Source organism: Chelonoidis abingdonii, chromosome 2, assembly GCF_003597395.2.
Source record: "Chelonoidis abingdonii isolate Lonesome George chromosome 2, CheloAbing_2.0, whole genome shotgun sequence".
Taxonomy (NCBI): domain Eukaryota; kingdom Metazoa; phylum Chordata; order Testudines; family Testudinidae; genus Chelonoidis; species Chelonoidis abingdonii.
This window is the reverse complement of record NC_133770.1, coordinates 109,434,311-109,452,444: the sequence shown is the minus strand read 5'-3', so window position 1 is coordinate 109,452,444 and position 18,134 is coordinate 109,434,311. Positions and strand designations below refer to the sequence as shown.

The 18,134-nt window shown below is 41.9% G+C and overlaps 1 protein-coding gene and 1 long non-coding RNA gene across 11 annotated transcripts in view; one reads left to right on the top strand and one right to left on the bottom strand.

Annotated features, from left to right (window-relative positions):
• IKZF1 (IKAROS family zinc finger 1) overlaps positions 1-18,134 on the bottom strand; it is a 96,615-nt gene that overhangs the window by 52,996 nt on the left and 25,485 nt on the right. The window lies entirely within an intron of this gene.
• The window catches only part of LOC116836620 (uncharacterized), a 33,140-nt gene that overhangs the window by 14,093 nt on the left and 913 nt on the right, over positions 1-18,134 (top strand). The gene's annotated exons all lie outside the window — the stretch shown is intronic.

The following is an 18,134-nucleotide window of genomic DNA, read 5'->3' as shown; positions in this document are numbered from 1 at the left end:
GCTCTAGCAATTTCGCTGCCGCAAGCATGGTGGCACGCCGCGGGGGGCGCTCTGCCGCTCGCCTGTCCCGTGGCTTCAGTGGACCTCCCGCAGGCATCCCTGCGGATGCTCCATCGGAGCCGCGGGACCAGCGGACCGTCCGCAGACACGCCTGCGGGAGGTCCACCGGAGCCGGCTGCCGCCCTCCCAGCAACCGGCAGAGCGCCCCCAGTGGCATGCCACCCCAAGCACGCACTTGGCGCGCTGTGGCCTGGAGCCGGCCCTGCATAGGACCTAACCCTGCTATCAGTTTCTACACCCATTCTGACTTCAGTGGAGTTACTCCTGGTTTACACCAGCATACAGAAAAAAAAATTAGGCCTATATCTGTTTTAAATACAATTCCTTGTAAAGAAAAAAAAAGTACTGCAATATGTAACTAAACTATCAATATTCTCCATAGCAAAAGGATACAATTTCTCCATTTTGGATAAAGGACAGCAAGCAAAAGAGGCAGAATATTCTTGCTTTCCCGCCAAGACAGTCCTAAAGCCACTTATCTTTAGAGTAGTATAACTCTTAAATAAAAAAAACAAAAAAAACTTTGGGCTCTGCTGGGAAGGGCCAAGGGGCTCCTAAACACACATGAAGGAATCAGTGGCTCTATGCATTATCACTGTGGGTTATCTGGTCAAGGAAAAACACTGTAGGGGGATTTTCACGCTGATGCAATCTTGGAAAAGGAGAACGTTGAAGTAACCATCGAAATGGACGTTCAGGGGTCGGGGACTGTCTTCACTTCTTTTTGTGTTGTTAATGCTACTTACCTTTTAACAAAGGCCTTCTCTTTCATAGCCCATAGTCTCCTGCTCGATCCTGCAAGGAGCTTTACTGTATGCCAAACTTTGACTGCAGGGAGGAAGGAGAGTCTAGGCAATAGGGCAATGCACTTGGACTTAGACCCGGACTCAGGAAATCTAGGTTCAGTTCTTAGCTCAGCCACAGACTTCCTGTGTGATCATGGGAAAGTCACTTAATCTATCATGTGTCTCACTTCCCCATCTGTAAAAAATGGGGATTATTGTTTCTCCAATGAAACTCAGTGGGACTTGAGTTCCAGCATCAGTTAGGCCCAGATACTCAAAGGTATTTAAGTCCCTAACTTCCATTCAAATCAAAAGGAGATATGTGCTTAAATAGCTTTGAGGATCTTGGCCTTAGGCACTTTTGAAAAGCTCAGCCACAATCTTTTGAGGGCTAGACAGTATCTTGCACTACAAAGCAGCACAAGGGCAAAAACCACACCTTTTACTCTCATGCCCAATGCTCCCACATTACTTGTCTATGCACCGGGGAACAAGTGGGTGGTGTTATCCACCACAAAGCACCAACTGACCTTTACTCCAGGGGGAGATGTAATCTACTTCTGGTCAAGGGCAACAGGCAGTTTACTTATCCCTGGAGTACTAGGGGAAGTAGGGATGGAAATACGACTTTTTGAGTCGTAATTTCTTCTCTAGGATGCTCCTGCCCTGCAGGGTGAAATGTAAAGTTCAAAAAAATGAAACAAAACTGAGCCATTCTGAGAAAAAATTGCACAGTGCAGTCTTTCTCCAAAACATATTTTTGCTGTCCCCGTGCTTTGCAGTAGCCATGGCAGACGTTCTTAGCGGTCAGAGAAAAGAAAAAAAGAGGCTCAAACTGCACCTTTATTGTAGGAAATGACTAACCACTAAAGTGCATGTTATTCCCAGGTCGGCACTTGAAGCATTTCTCATACTGAAACATGTATGTTTCAAATTCAGTTATGAGATGTGAAATCTCACTCCAAAAACAAATGGCCAGCATGTTTTCATTCTGTAAGCAACTTTCACACCCTCCATAGCCTCAAAAGCAAGTAACAAAGATAGGCCTAGACCAAAACACGCTCCTTCAACTTCAGTCAATTTGGGCCTACATCCAAAACTTCACATCTCTACAAAATGGGCCTGCTTCATCATTGCATGGTGCCTCCTTTATGAGGGTAACTCCACTGAGTGTACAGTCATAACACTGGAGTAATGGAATCGTGAATCAGGCACAAGCGTTCTTAACGTTCCTCCTGAAGTTAGAGTGAAACAGTAAATTGCTTCTCTGAGCAACTTCCAGGTACTAGGAGCTCAGATAATTAAAAATTGCAAAATAAATGAGGGGTTTGCAGGATATAGTTAACTTGACTTATAAACTTTTAAATTACCTGATTCATAGAGCAAAAAGGACCATTGTGATAATGCAATCTGATCTCTTGTGTAACACAGGCCATAGAACTTCCCCAAAATAATCTACTGGTGCTATTTATTTTGCTTCCACATATAATGAAATTTGATATCTATTCTGTGCTATATTTTTAGATCCAAGGATATTCTGACTCTCTGAATTTTAGGCCATATTGTTTTTAACAAAACTAAGGTCTTGTAACGTCTCATGTCAAACCACTGCCACTGCATACTGGAATGGAGACTCAAGGTTTCTCTGTTGCTGCTGTTGGAGAGACAGGCTTGCTCTCTCAATCCTTCAGAACAGTCATTAAGGGCTTCCCTCTAAAGCCTGGTTTCATTTCTGGTTAGAGTACTGGACTGGTAAAATGTGAATTCAATTACGGGGCTCTGCTACTATTGCAGTCACTCAAACCTCTCTAGCCGAGTGCCTCAATGTTAGTTAGGTGCCTAAATATCTTTGAGGATTTGTTTTCCCACCTGTAAAACTGAGATAATACCACCTACCTGTCATGAAGCTTAATTATTTAAGCTTGTAAAACATCAATTATTTGTAAGATCTTTGGGGCAAGGACAATCTTTATATTGTGTGTCTGTACAGAGTCTAGCACAATGGAGCCCTGATCCACCCTTGAGGTCCCTACATGTCATTGCAGTACAAATAAATAACACAATTTTAGATAAAAGGTACTATCCACATCTTAAGGTACCCCCAGCAATCGTTCAGGGCTGAAATATTGCATAATCAATGACATATTGAAAAGATCAAGGGGAGTAATTTTATCCAGCTAATAAGCATATTGGATATGCAACTATGCACCGTCAAAACAAGTTCTGTATTGTGACAGCCATGAAGTGAGTGATCAAAATCTGGCCATCTACCTTTTGCAAGTGTTCATGATGTGTTAAGATTATCAGCAAAGACATTTCCTGCTCTCCTAGCTTTTATGGAATCTTCAAAAATGTCTAGCAGACAAAGTTTTTGTCAAACTTCCTGTCAGCTCTTAGTTGCATGCTTCGTATATCATGTGGGGGCCATTAGCTTGCTTAAGCCTTTCTGTGACTTTTGAAAGCATCTGCTCAGTGCATTTTTTAAGGTAAATTACACCAAAATTTGAAACAACAAGCATCATGTATCTGTTTCACGAAACAGGATTTTTTTCTATCAGCTGTCAATTTAACTGCCTTCAGTTTGCACCAATATAATATAGTTGACCAAATTTATACCTACAATCATACAGATCATTGGTGTGACTAATAATAGAATGCTTGCTTATACATCCAAAATATTAATGTCATGATTCTGCAAACAATAAAACAGGTGAGTAAAATGCATGGGAGCAGTACCATTAAAGTCAACATCTGAGAGCAGATGGAATAGGATCCTATCAAACATAATTCATGTGAGACTCACTTTTGCTGCTCCAGAAAGACAGCTCACATTTGACTGATTTTTTCCTAGGACAGTGTCTCTAAGTTCATATTGTGTTAGAAAAGCCATTTGTTTGGAAAGTTAGACTCTTTCCAGTACCGATATAGTACAACCCCTATGCTGTTTAACCAAATAAAAAATAGTAGTTGCACCCAAAATGTATGTACTTTCCTTTCTCTGGAAAGTAAAAAACAAAAACAAAAAAAAAACAAAACCCCCTAGCAAATATATTCCTATGTTAGTCCACTATTGCTTCAAGTGGCTTGTAAGGTCACTGTTGATCCAAACCCATAACGAAATGGTACTCAGTCCATAACACGCAAAATTCTCATGCCAGCACCTAGCCAGAGTAGCTGGGCTGTGTGCTGGACAGCTGAATGTGGTGAAAAGCCTTTTCCACCAACTGCAGAACAGCTCCATGGAGGCTACTACTTCCTACCAGCTAAAGCTAACTGTCACACCCTTGATGTGCCTACAGTGCAATGTGGAGTACAAGAAGATCCATGAAGCAAAATATCCTCTTCCCCTCATCATCTGAGGACAAGTGTAACTGAAGAGCGAATTTGGGCTACAAAATCTTTATTACTAGTGCTGATGGCTAAGGGCTTGTCTGGACCAGGGAACCATTGTGCTAGGGGCTGTACGTCTACAGACCAAAGACATTCCCCTGCCCCAAAGAGCTTACAATCTAAGAGTAAGAGAAGAGGCAATAGACGCATACAGACAGACTGACGGGGGAGTACACAATGAGATAATGTTGGTCGGCATGATAGGCAGTGGTCGTCTCAGCACACCACAACCTAACTTCTGTCAATTTTTTTGTAGGCCTCATAGAATCATAGAAATGTAAGGCTGGAAGGGACCTCAAGAGGTCACCTAGTCCTGTGCTGAGGCAGGAGCACGTAAACCTAGAAAATCCCTGACAGGTGTTTGTCCAACTTGTTTTTAAAAACCTCCAATGATGGAGATTCCACAACTTCCCTTGGAAGCCTTTTCCAGAGTTTAAATATCCTTGTAGTTAGAAATTTTTTTCTAATATCTAATCTAAATCTTCTCTGCTGCAGATGAAGCCTGTTATTTCTTGTCCTACCTTCAGTGAACATGGAGAACAATTGATTACTTTTCTCTTTATAACAGCTCTTAACATATTTGATTCCCATTTCGTAGTGCATTTGACATTTTTCTACCTAAGTGTAGCACATTGCACTTCTCCTTATTGAATTTTATTATGTTGATATCAGACCAATTCTCCAATTTTTCAAGGTCATTTTGAATTCTAACCCTGCCCTCCAACTTGCCTGCAATCCCTTCCAGTGTGTGTCATCTGCAAATTTTATAAGCATACTCTCTATTCCATTACCCACATCGTTAAAGAAGATATTGAATAGTAGCGGACCCAGGACAGTCCCCTGTGGGACCCCACTGGATAAATCTCCCAGTCTGACACCAAATCCTTTGAATATGGTGTTTCAACTAATTGTGCATGCATCTTACTGTAAATTTAATCTAGACCACATTTCCATAGTCTGTTTATGAGAATATCATGTGGGATTGTGTCAAAAGCCTTACTAAAATCAAGATATATCATGTCTACATCTTTCCTCGATCCACTATGCCAGTAACCCTGTCAAAGAAGGAAATTAGGTTGGTTTAGCATGATTTGTTCTTGACAAATCCATGTTGGTTATTATTTATCAGCTATTATCCTCTAGATTCTTACAGATTTTTTAATAATTAGTTCCAATATCTTTCCAGGTATAAAAGTTAAACTGACTGGCACAGCATTCGCCAGATCCTCTTTGTCCCCCTTTTCAAAGGCAGGTACTATGTCGGGCCTTCTCCTGTTTCACCTTCAATGAGTTCTCAAAGATAATCACTAATGGTTCCTCAAGTATCCTAGGGAGAATTTCATGAGACTCTGTCCACTTGAAAACATTTAACTTAGCTAAATATTCTTTAACCCGTTCTTTTCCTATTGTGGCTTACATTCCTTCCCTCTTTTTAAAATTAATTGTGCTAAACCATCTGGTTACAATTAACCTTTTTAGTGAAGAATGAAGCAAAATAGGCATTAAACACCTCCAGCTTCTTGATGTCATCAGTTATTAGCTCTCCTTCCCCATTAAGTAGCGAACCTACAGATTCATTCATCTTTCTCTTGCTCCTAATGTATTTACAGAAGCTCTTTTTATTCTTTTTTATGTTCCTTGTTAGTTGGAACTCATTTGGGCCTTTCTAATTTTGTCTCCACATGCTAGTGCTAGTCTTTTGTACTCATCCTTAGCCATGTGTGCATCTTTCCATTTTTTGCAGGATTCCTTTTGGATTTTTAGGTCATTAAAAAGCTCCTGGGGGAGCCATATTGGCCTCACTATTCTTCCTCATGGCATATGAGAGTTATAAGGAGGGGTTTGAAGGACAGCAGTGAAGTGGCTTTATAGATGTTTATGCACAGTTCCTCCAAAGAATAAGGGACAGCACTGGAGAAAGCACAAAGGGGCTTGTTTGAAAATCTAAGAAGTGGGCAATAGAGGCTGGCATCACTGGCCAACTGAAGGCAGGAGTATACCTTTCAAAACTAAATGAGAGATGATTGGTATAGTGGAGATAAGCCATAAAGGGCCTTGAAAGTGAAGACAAGTAGTTTATGTTTGATGCAACAGAGAAAAGGGAGCCCGTGGATGGATGCAAAAAGAGGTGTGATATAGTCAAAGTGACAGTCTAGGAGAATGGTCTTTACAGCAACATTCTGAATTGATATGAGCAGGGTAAGACTGTATTTGTCAAGGTCAGAGAAAAGGATGTTGCAGTAACCCAGTCGGTTTAGCTGAACAGGAACAAACTACTCTTGTTCCGGAATACAAGTGTCCATACATGGAGTTATTCAGGAACAACTCTGTGTGTAGATAAACCCTAAACCAGAAACAACCCAGTTAGATTCTCAGAGCCCAGTGTGAGTGGTTGGGGGCTGGCCATTAGAAAACTATCTTTTTACTTGTAAATTAAGCAAATTTGACCTGGACAGACAAAAATAGGGAACATCTATTATTACACAGTCACTTTTTCTTAGAATAGCATTGCATTTTAAGGCTGTATTTTCACATGAGCCTTTGTGATTAGATGCCTGACTCCCATTCACTTTCAGTGGGATTTGGCACCTAATTCCCTTAGGCTCCTTTGAAATTCTCAGTCATTATTATTATTTTTATAATATCGCAGTAGGGCCTGGAGTCACATTGTGCTAGGCGCTGTACAAATACATAGCAATAGTCCTTAGCCTGGAGAGCTTGCCATCTAAATAGACAAAAGATGGGCCAGCCATTTCTTCAAATTTTGACCACAAATGGAAACAGCATTCCCAGCAAAGTCACTCTGAGCATGCACTCATGAATCTAAGAGTAAAATGTGGCTCTCACATGGTCCCAGGGGGAGACAGAGGAAAACGTTAAGAGTTTCATTTTCTCTGGCTCATCTTTTACATCAAACGAACATGCAGTGCCTGTTAGTACTGCAGGAGCACAGCGTGCTGTGGGAAACCTTCCCAGCAGGTCTTGTGAAATTGCTTCTGCTGATGCAAATGTGCTATTTGCTAGAGCTACCCGTAGCTGTCTGATGAACTCCCATCGTATGCCTGAATGTGAAAAACACAACCCACAGCCCAGAATGTGTGGATCACTGTGTTCTCAGGAAGTATGCAAGTAACATAAGTACTTGCGCTCTGTTTCACTGGTGGGGGGTTAGAGGAGAAAGATCACACAGCAAACACCAGGTCTCACACAGGAAGGCTGGGGGTCTGTTTTTTGCTCAACTAGCCTAGGCTTTGTGAAGTGCTGAATTTTGCACCGACCTGTAGGTCCCATGCATGTGTTGGAGGTCGGTCCTTAAATATCACACTCATTTTCTGGGACTGGAGAATAGAAACGTTGTTAACTACTACTATTCAGAGTTGTTCTTTATTTTAATTGCTCTTTCATATTCAATTGCTCAATCCATTATTGAAACATCTCTTAGGTTATCAAGCTAGAAAGCATGCATCAGCTTTTAGTGGAAAGTGTATATCAAACAGGAGATACAAGATACTGTATCTATTTTCTATGCGATTGTTTTTTCAACATGATACGGATATCCCTCTGTTCTGAGGAAAAGATGCCTCCAAAATACTAGTGTGCATTACTAAATTTGCTATCAGATGACAAAAAAGTAAAAAATTAGACTTAATGATCAAAAAAAAAATTATATGCTAAGAGCTGAATATTCTGAACCAACCCTTTAAAGTTTCATTAACTTGCCCTTCGGTCTCTCCTAGAGTCTCCACCTGATTGACACTCTAGGTAACTACTTTAAGAAATAAAGCACACACACCAGTCAGTGAGTTAAATTCTGAGTTTGTGTACACTTAGGGGATAATCCTGTTCCCACTGAAGTAAACTGCACAATTATCCTTCACTTCAGTTGGATCCAGTACAGAAGTGTGGCACTGCTTCTGACGTAGGGCCGTATCTTGCCCTTCCACCCACAAACCCTACCTGTGGGAAGGAAACAGGGAAATTAAGTGCAGTGTTCACCTGGCACCAGGAAACTAAGTGCATTGTCCACCTATAGCTACTCTCTGGGGCTTTGGAGATGGTAAGGGCAAACCTATGGAGTCTTGGTATCCATGGAGAACTCTGTTCTCAATCCCTTGGATCCTAGGGAATCCTTGGGCTGTTCTGCAGGCTGCCACCGTCAACAGCACAGCTCCCTTGAGAGTCATGCTGCCATGGGATGCCCTCCATCCTCTAACTATGCAGTAGATGCTTCAGAGAGGGCTCTCATGGCCTGGTTATCCCCTCACTTACACTACTATAACTTCACTGACTTTAACAGAGTCACTCACTTCTGATTTACACTAGTGTGAGTGAGAGGAGAATCAGGCCCTCAGAGTTAATGCTGCCATTAATGACTAACTTAAATCCATGCAGCAGAGTATAGTGCTCAGAGGCAAGAAGAAAGGGGGACTTATGTGGGGGGGAGTGGAAGGGGAGGATGGGGTGTGCAGCATCCTACTTTGATTTTGTTCCTTTCATTGTAAGACTTTTCTGGCCCATTTTATTTTCATACTCCCTTCTGCTGCTCACAGCACAGTGTTCATGGGCACACTGCATTTACACAACCTGTGAGAAATGCAATGAATACAAAACTAAAAACTAAATATAATCTCCCCAGCTCCTGCCCACTTCCCAACTGGAATTTACACTGCTAGCTTTGTCTGATTAGAAGGGATACTGTCAAATTAGCAGCAACTAATCTTTTCCTCTTCTGTGTTTGAAAAAATCTGCTTTGTTATTTGTATTTATTTTGCAAAATGCATACTTCAGTGCTCTTTAAAAAGTTGCTAGAAGCCCTGTCCTCAAGAGAAATCCTACACCAATAAATCTGTGTATGTGTGATTTGATTTTAAATGTATATAATATAGCCGTGTGTGTGTGTATTTACATATATTTACACAAACACGAATAGTGTTTCTATACATAAGTGTGCACATGAGAGAGAGAGAGACAGAGAAAGAGAGAGAGAGAGTACTTATGCATGATGGAGTAACATACAGTGGTTGGTTGGGAAACACTGCTGTTTCAAGATTCCAGGAGGGCACCGTAAAAAACAAATAAAAAATAAATAAAGATGAGGATTTCTAAATTAAAAATATCTCGGCACTGGCCCTTGAATACCAAAGGCTCAAACTTGTATTGTATAAATCTGTCTCTTCCATAGCATGGAGGGAGACCTGTTAATGTGTAATTACAGAACTAACAAAATGAGACATTTCCTGTACTGTTTTGCAAGGAGTAACAAATTCCAGTTAACACCACAATAAGCCCATGATAGGACACCAATTTCACTAGGATCTACGTGCAACGCTGTGGTAAGATTAAGTAAATGTGTTCATACCACAGGTAATACCTCATTACCATTATTTATTCCAGGCCTCTGCATGTGATTGGCTCCAAAGTTACTGAAATCTCCTGTTAGTGCATTAATATTTGTTATATTTATTTCTACAGTTGTGTGTTCAAACAGGCAGCGACAAAACAAATCAGAGTAGTCCAATTCCCACTTCATTTTTAGGACAATGTTGCTCTAGACCTGCAGTACAAACATGCTCCAGCAATCCCTTTAGTTCAACAGCCCTTTTCTAATTCCAGCAAAGTGATATTTCAGTGATAAAATTGTTCAAATTCTGGGAGAAAGGCTCAGTCCCGGTTCAGAAAGGAAAGTGCAAGTGTCCTTGTGATACAGTAGTACGAACTAACAATGGGGGAATCCTGCAGTGTTTAGTCAAAATTCCCATGCCAGCCACTGCTTCTTTGGCTTCCAGTGGAAACCTGAGTGAGCTGTGCACCCACAGTAACCAATGTACGGCAGAAGCATGAGTAGAGGAATTTGGGGAGGGAGGTCAGAGGGGTCTCAGATGAAACAAAGTGATTGGCAGTTGGCTGGCTGAGGCCAAAAAGTGAGCAAGGCTGGCCAAGGTGGGGACATGGCCAATTCAGTGCATTCCCCAGGCAGCCTGCACCATCAAGGCTTGTATGAAACCCAGCTGCAAATCAACACTGTTCTCCACAGCCAAATGTCTGCTCTCTCCCAAGTGTGAATCCTCTCAGGGCCCACCTACAGGCAGTAGGGTAGAATCCAGTCCACTGATCTCACAGTAAGAACAGTAGGATTAGACCTATCAGTTTACTTTTAGTGGGGATCTCTTTACGCGCACAGGAAGAAAGAAATGCATGGTTCCTCTCTGGCAAGACTCTGTCATGAGGGCAGACTAAAAATTTGTTTACAAGCTGTTCCACCTTGCATTTAGCTGTGACGCTCAGGAGTATCTTACCCAGACCTGAAGAAGAGTTTTCTGAGACTCAAAAGCTTGTCTTTCTCACCAACAGAAAATGGTCCAATAAAAGATATTACCTCAACCACCTTGTCTTTACAAAAAAGAGACTGTCCTGTGTGAACAGAATAGGATTAGTGATATTCCTTGGCTGGCAATGCTCATTTCAGTGCTAATGAAGACCTTCTGCTTTAACGTCAACTCCTAACGCCAATTTTAAACACCGAAACATATATTACCACAGGAATTACATGCCCATAACACTGTTCACACCACCCTGAGATGCAAATGTATCTTGAACGGGAAAGGACCAGCATTTCACTCCCCAAAATTGTGCCAGGATTGTGCCAAGTTCACATCCATTCAAGTGGGGATGTTTGCTGCTCATAGCCTGTTGCAAATACAGGATGATTTTAAATGATGAAATATGCACAATAAATATTTCCTCTTATATAAATTGCAACGCATGCTGAAAGCATGTCCAAATTCACTTAAAACATACCTTTCATTTCACTAGAAATTTCTGTTAGGTTATTCCCTAAAATTCTAATTTCTGTTAAATCTCCTTTTTAAAAAATAAATAAATAAAAAGGAAGGCTCATCTTCTTTCACATAAAAGTCCAGAACAAACAAGGTTACTGAAAACTTTGTAAAAAGTAACTTCCTCAAAAGATGTATTTTCCAGGGCAGAAAAAGGGGTAGAAAATTTGGCTTACAATTTAAGTTCTACTTGCACGTTTTAGTGAGTACATGAGTCTCTTCTGCTTTTAAAACTCTTTGCTAGTTCACTTGGGAGAATGGAAGAAAAATTCTGACTAAACTGGGGTGGGGACAGTGCGGCAGAGGAGCAAAGGTGACAGTCAGCAACCTAAACTTGGATTTATTTAAACATCTCTGCTAAATAAGAAATTAATGGCAAGTTAGTTGTCTGCTTTATAAATAGAATTGTCTACATGTCCAGGGTAACATTTTCAAAAGTTCCGAAGACCTAGATCCTCAAACGTATTTAGGTGCGTAACTCTGAGTGATTCCAATGGGAGCTAGATGCCTAAATACCTTTTGAGAATCTGGGCCTACGTGACTTAGGAGCCTATATCCCATTTTCAAAAATTTTAGGCACCTAAATCTCATTGATTTCAATAGGAGTTAGGCCACTAGGCACTTTTGAATATCCCACTCGGCATCTTTAGGCATCTTAATTTTAATACCTTTAAAATTTGGTCCTAAGTCACTTTTGAAAATGGTATCCCTAACCTAAAAATGTAAACGAAACAAGGAAATAGCAGCAAACTGAAAAAAAAATTGAGTATTATCTTGATATTTAGTTTTCCCACACATGCATCTTTACAACATAAAATTCTGCCCTTGTGGGTAGGAGTGGCAGGGGGAAGCCTGTAACGGTATGTAGAGCATGTGCAGCTTTTTATTTCCTGCTTCTTCATCTTCTATCTTATTCATTCCAGAGTGTATATAACTGAGGTCAGAGCTGGACTTTCTACAAGTTGTTTCCTGAAGCAATGACTCTGGCGAACAGGTTCCTTTTAGCTCACAAGTCAACTGCCTGTTCTCTTCACCCTATTTCTATAAATAAAAGACTCATAAGTTTGCAATAAAAAGAGCAAAAGGTGTGCTGGTGGGAATTCAACCTTCTGCATTCGGTGCACAATTTCCCTAGAGGGATCCATCTTGATTAGGGCTGGAGAGGACTTCAATCAACAGAACTGGAAAGATCCAGGGACACATCTCTGTCCCACTGAACTCAGTGAGCTTTCGTTATGGACTTTATTGGATCAAGAATTTAGAAAAGGAAACTGGAATAAATAATTTAGCTTTTCTTTTGCTCCTTCTTGATCAGAGATTTAAGGCCTGCCTATACTAGGGAAATTTGCACTGGTGGAGCTACACTGACATCATGCACTGGTGCAAACCACTAATGTAGACAGACTGCCCTGCAGCATCTTATTGTAGTACTGGTGCAAGTGCAAGCTCCATTTTGCATTGGTACAGCACATCTATATTAGGGGTTTGCATCAGTGCAACTACACCACTACCAATGCCCCTAATGTACACAAGCACTAAAGGTCAGATTTTCAAACGTATTCAGGCCCCTAAAGATGCAGCCAAACACCTAGAGGGAGTCTCAAAAGCAATCGTACTTAGGTCCTAGGCACTTTAGAAAATCCCACTAGGCACGTATCTGAACTTTTAGGGGCCTAAGTACCTTTGAAAAATGGCCCTAAATTACGCAACGGTAGCCCAAGTTACACGTGTGACAAGAGGATAATATGCCACTAGAAAAAGCAGAGTGAGCAGTTAGATCCAAAGCTCAGGCAACAGTTGCTCTTTGCATCATGGCTTAGACCAATCATCTTCTTGCTTTGACTACAACCCTACAACAGTCAGAACTTGCACATGCGAGAGAGCAAGTCTGAGCCAAATGGTAAACAACAAATAATAAATATAAAAGTGTGTGGACCTGAGACCCATCCAAGCTCTCTATACACAGTCGTTCGCTTAAAATAACCTGAGGTTTAGCAAGCTACTGTCACAAAGGTCCTCCCCAGTCTAAAATCTACTCCCCCACATCCAGCAAAAGCCCTACTTGTCTGAGCTCTGCTGCAGCCATGGCTGAGATCCTGCTAGATAATTTTAACTCCCCAGCTAGAATGGAGCTTATCAGAGCAGAAGAGATGTGCTTCATAGATAAAAAAACAACTTCCTTTAACCGTAGATTAGATCAGCAGGCTCAGTATCCGTACTTAAAAGCCACACAGCTAAGCACGCTGCTTGTCTCCAGTTTGCCAAAGCTCACTGCTTGCTTAGGTCTTGTCTACACTACAAAGTTTTGATGGCAAAAGTTACGCTGCTTTAAAATGTTTTAATTAAAACTGCTGTTGCATGGCCACACTAGCTCCTTGTGTCGGCAGAACGCATTCACACTAGCAGCTCTTGCATTCACACAGAGAGCAGTGCACTACGGTAGCTATCCCACTGTACAACTGGCCAGGGGGTGCTTTGGGAAGGGTTTGCAAATGCCTCATAGGGTAGGTACAGCGTCATATGATGTAGGTTTCTCATTCCCATCGTTCCAGAGGCATCCTAGTAGACTGTCAGCCCCTTTTTCAACTGAAAGGGGGTTGGAAGAGGGAAAGGAGAGTGGTGTGTCTGGGGCAAAGGAAACAGCAGGCTGACCGGCCTCTGCTGAGGTAGGGGGAGGGGACCCCCCCAAGTCAGCCCCCAGCTCTGTTCTGCTCTGCACAGCAGTCTCTCCAGAAGCAGCCTCCTCTGCCTGCCAATGGTTCTGATTCCCTCCGAGTTCTCCCACAGCCTCCTCAGCTGTGGGGAGCGGCATCCTGAGAAGCTCTGTGAGCTCTCCATGCTGAGGAATGTCAAAGCAGCACAGCAATGTCTCCTGTCCCCACTCCCCACCGCCTGCTACGTGTTTTTAGCGCAGTGCGGAAGAGGAGCATTCCACATTAATGATTTGCAATTTGTTCCCCAAACAGAGCAGGACGCTCAGCTGTCAGATACTTCCCTGAGCTTTGAAAGGGTCGGGAGGAGCATGCCTGCAGGGCAGCAGTGATCAAAAAAGTGTGCAGAGCAGTCAGGGCAGGCATTGTGGGATACTGGTGGAAGCCAGTTATGTCAACAAAACACACAGCAGTGTTTACACTGACGCTTTGTTGCTTTAACTTGCTGCAAAAAACTTTATGCCTCTCATTGAGGTAGTTTTATTTTACCACCAAAAGTAGCTTAGTAGTGTGTACACTTCCCTTGTTTTGTTGGCAAAAGGCAGCTTTTGCTGACAAAACTTTGTAGTATACACAAGGCCTTACTTTCCACTGTGAAGAAATAACACTCGGACAGTTTTGTTTTTTCCCTGGCATAGCAATGACATTTACTAATGGACATTTGCACTGCCCTCAGCAATGCTTGGGTACCCTTAAAATGGCATCAGATCTACTAATTACACAATTTGGGCATTCCCATCCATAATGTTGTCGTGTTTTGAGTAGAGAAGCCATTCCTCCACTTAAAGGATAAAGCATGAAAAAGCTGCTTGTAGAATATAACACCCATTGCCCCAAAGTATTATCTTATTTAGGATAACTTCTGGTCTCAAGGAAGTACTTGAAGTCAAGTGGTTATACCCAAGAGCAGAATTTGACACAGGTTTTATCGTAGGTTTCAGGCTTACCTTCCACAGTGCCCTGTGTTAAAGTATTTTATGATAGGGGCATGGCAGTGACCCGTATGATTAGATTACCTAACATTTGCCATTATAAACAATTCTTACAACTTTGTTTTGAGAAGCTGTCATGCCATTATTTTTAGCAGGCCTTTGAAATGCATCAGGGACATAATTCTGGGTTCAAGGAACTATCTTTCACTGGCCTCATGGAAATCTGTACCTATTTGTCTGCATTTATAAGCTGATGAAAATAACCATCATCTGTGTTGCACAGCTTGTTTTCAGCAGCATGGCAAAATCCTTAAATATTCGATTAGCCCTCCACATCCATCACCTTAGTGCCTCACTTCAGCAGTCCATATAAATATATCTGTAGTGCACCGTCTCATTCTATCCAATGGGCAAATAGAATTTTTGCCAGGCTGATGTATAAACGATGCATCACATACACCCTTCCCCCAACTTCTGTGGTAATGATATTTGTGTGATTTATCATGCACCTTTAACAGTCCTTTTTGCACTCTGCCCACTAATCCTTCTGCACCCTATTTACTCTAACACACAAAAACCCTGAGCTGTTTAATTCAGCCATATTTTTAAAAAGAACAACCTCCACAAAAATATTTCCTACTTTCCTCTCAAATGTGGAATTTCCCACAAAATCATACTGGCCAGGGTCCAACTGCAGGCAATGTTCAGAGCTGCACCAGTGACAGTTTTAAGATCCACTATCTCATGACTCCTCAATGGAAGCTTTAGCCCATATGTGAGGGGAGATTCCCAGCTTCCCTCTTTTAAAAAGTTTCTAAAACATATTGGTTATAATTTTTTTTCACTCCATCAGAAACCTCTTCAGCTGGATTTATGATACTGCAGAAATCCGGCTTTATTGTGAGGATTTAATAGAGAACTTCCAATACAAACATGCAAGTTTCCCCAAAACATTTCTAAAGTAGTTTTTCGGTCACATCTTTGGTGCCTACAGAATCCATGAGTTTTTACCAGCACTTATTCAGGATGATTCACATAACTTCCTCAGCACTTTTCCAGTCATGTGAACAACATGGACATCCCAAACTGATGAAAGTGAACCTTTTAAGCCACACTCCAGCTTTATATTCACTCTCTTTCTCTCTGAGATTTTACACACACAAGTATTTTATTATACATACACAGCATGCACCCTTGTTGGCCACCAAAGTCCAACTGGATGAGACAGATTGGGTGACCATAAAGAGTTTAGTTCTGTTGCTCTTCTAAATGCTTAATAGTTTGGGGCCCACAGTTCCACTGTCAAAATAGCAATTAACTGGACAGAGTAATATGGACTTATCGCAACCAATTGGACTGTGTTTTGCAATCTAGGGTGATGCACTTCCCCTTTTGTTTTCCTGCTTTGTCTCCCTCTTTTTCAGCAGCCTTCTCTCACTTTTTCTCTGCCTGCACTCACCTAGTTGTGAGTTGCCACACAACTATTTTAAAGTTGACCTGTAGTAAGTGGCACCTTCAGACACATGTGTACCCTGGTATCCTCTTTCCAGGTGCTGGAGTGCTTTAGGAGAAATAAAAGACTATGGTATCCAGGAGTGAGAAGCCTGTATGCACCAGATCTAAGACGACAGTAATACAAGTGACACCTTCTCTGAATCACCAAGACACATGGAATAAAGGGTCCTAGGGATGTGTTGGAGTCCCAGCAATGCCAGGTGCTGAGGTTCAGTAACTGAGCAGGCTCCCACTGAAAATTAGGTGTGTGGGAGGGAGGTAACATCAGCCCTTTACCAAACTTAAATTAGAGGAGAGAGGAACCAATATTGCTCTTCCCTTCCCCTTCATCCCCTCCCCCCCACCATGCTATATTTTTAAAATGGGTTGAGAAAACTGACTGGAGTTTTTAGTTTACAGTAAAAGCCATCATGCCTTGGGTTAAAAGAGTGATTTCCCCCTCCCCCCACCCTGTGACCCCTAAAACCTGTGACTTTGGGCATTTTACCTCACAGTCTGTCCACATTTCAACCCGTGGGGGAGAAGTTTTCCCCACTCACTCTAGGAAGGAAGAATGGTCCTGTGGTCTAAAAATTCCAAGCCCATAGCAATCACCTGCTACTGGGCTGGTGGCTACTTTTACCATTTGTTTACAAAGCCACTGGTTCTCTTCACTGCCCCCATTCAATTCTGAAATGAATGTTTAAAGCAGCTGCTGTGAGTAAGCAATATGGATACCCACTGTTAGCAGGTAGCTACAGTTTCAGAAAATTTGTGAGCCCTGGGCCCACAATTTCGTTTCTGAGGCCTTATCTAAGCTTGGAATTTGCCTCACATTTCAGCCATCAGTGGCCAGCCATTGATGTAGGCACACTTATGTAAACTCTAATGTAGGCAAAGGAAGCTTCTATTTGCACCAGTGGAAATGAAGACAAGTTAAAACAATGCAAATGGGGGATTTACTAGTCTATTCTAGGGGTTTGCACATCAGTGGCTCGCCACAGATGGCTTAAAATCAGGGCAAATTCTCAGGGTGAGAAGATCTTAAACTGTAACTGCCTATCAAAGGCAAGGAGCTCAGCAGTGACGATTCACAGCAGCTGCTCTAAATGCTTATTACAAACCCTGAATGAGGGCAGTGAGAATGGGAACCGAATATTCCAGGTCAGCTTTTTAATTAACAGTTAAACATGGGAAGTAGGACTATGCATCTATGCAAGGTTATAAAACACTGATCACCAAAGGGTGGGATTTTCCAAAGTGCCCAAGGCCCAGATCCTCAAACTTCCATTGAAGTTAGGAACCTAAATATCGCTCAGAATCTGGGCCTCATGTGACTTAACACAAGTCAGTGGCTTTCTGTGGAACTTGTGTTCCTAAGTCATTTAGGCACTTTTAAAAAAATCACTTGTGGTTTCTAGGAGTAAAGATCCTGAAACTCAGAGTAGGCGGGTCTGGGTGAGCAGAGCAAAAAGAAAAGAAAAACGGTTATAGGTGCCAGATCAGAACAAGAAGGAAATCTAGGGTGGAGAAGAAAGGCAGGAAGGAGATTTGGTACACCGAGCAGCAGAAGTAGAGGTTGAAGGAGGAAGCTATTCAACTTCACAGTGATGCAGGAGTTAGATGGTAAAGAAGTTGGCAAGCTGATCAGGGAATTACTTAAATTACGTCCCCTAACCCTCTTTATTGGTGCTTTGCTCTGCTGGTTTAGAGTATTCTCAGAAGCCAGTGACGAGTTTACTTATGAGCTCTGATAATACACAGAGAGATAATACATCTGATAGAGGTGTAGCAACAACTTCTTTAATGTGCAACGTAGGCGTTTCTACACTTCTGTGCCACTGTCACAGTGGTAACAGGTTCTTCTCCTAGCTGTCCAGCAAGTTATATAGCCCAAACATTGCAGTATCTCTACTATTGCATTCA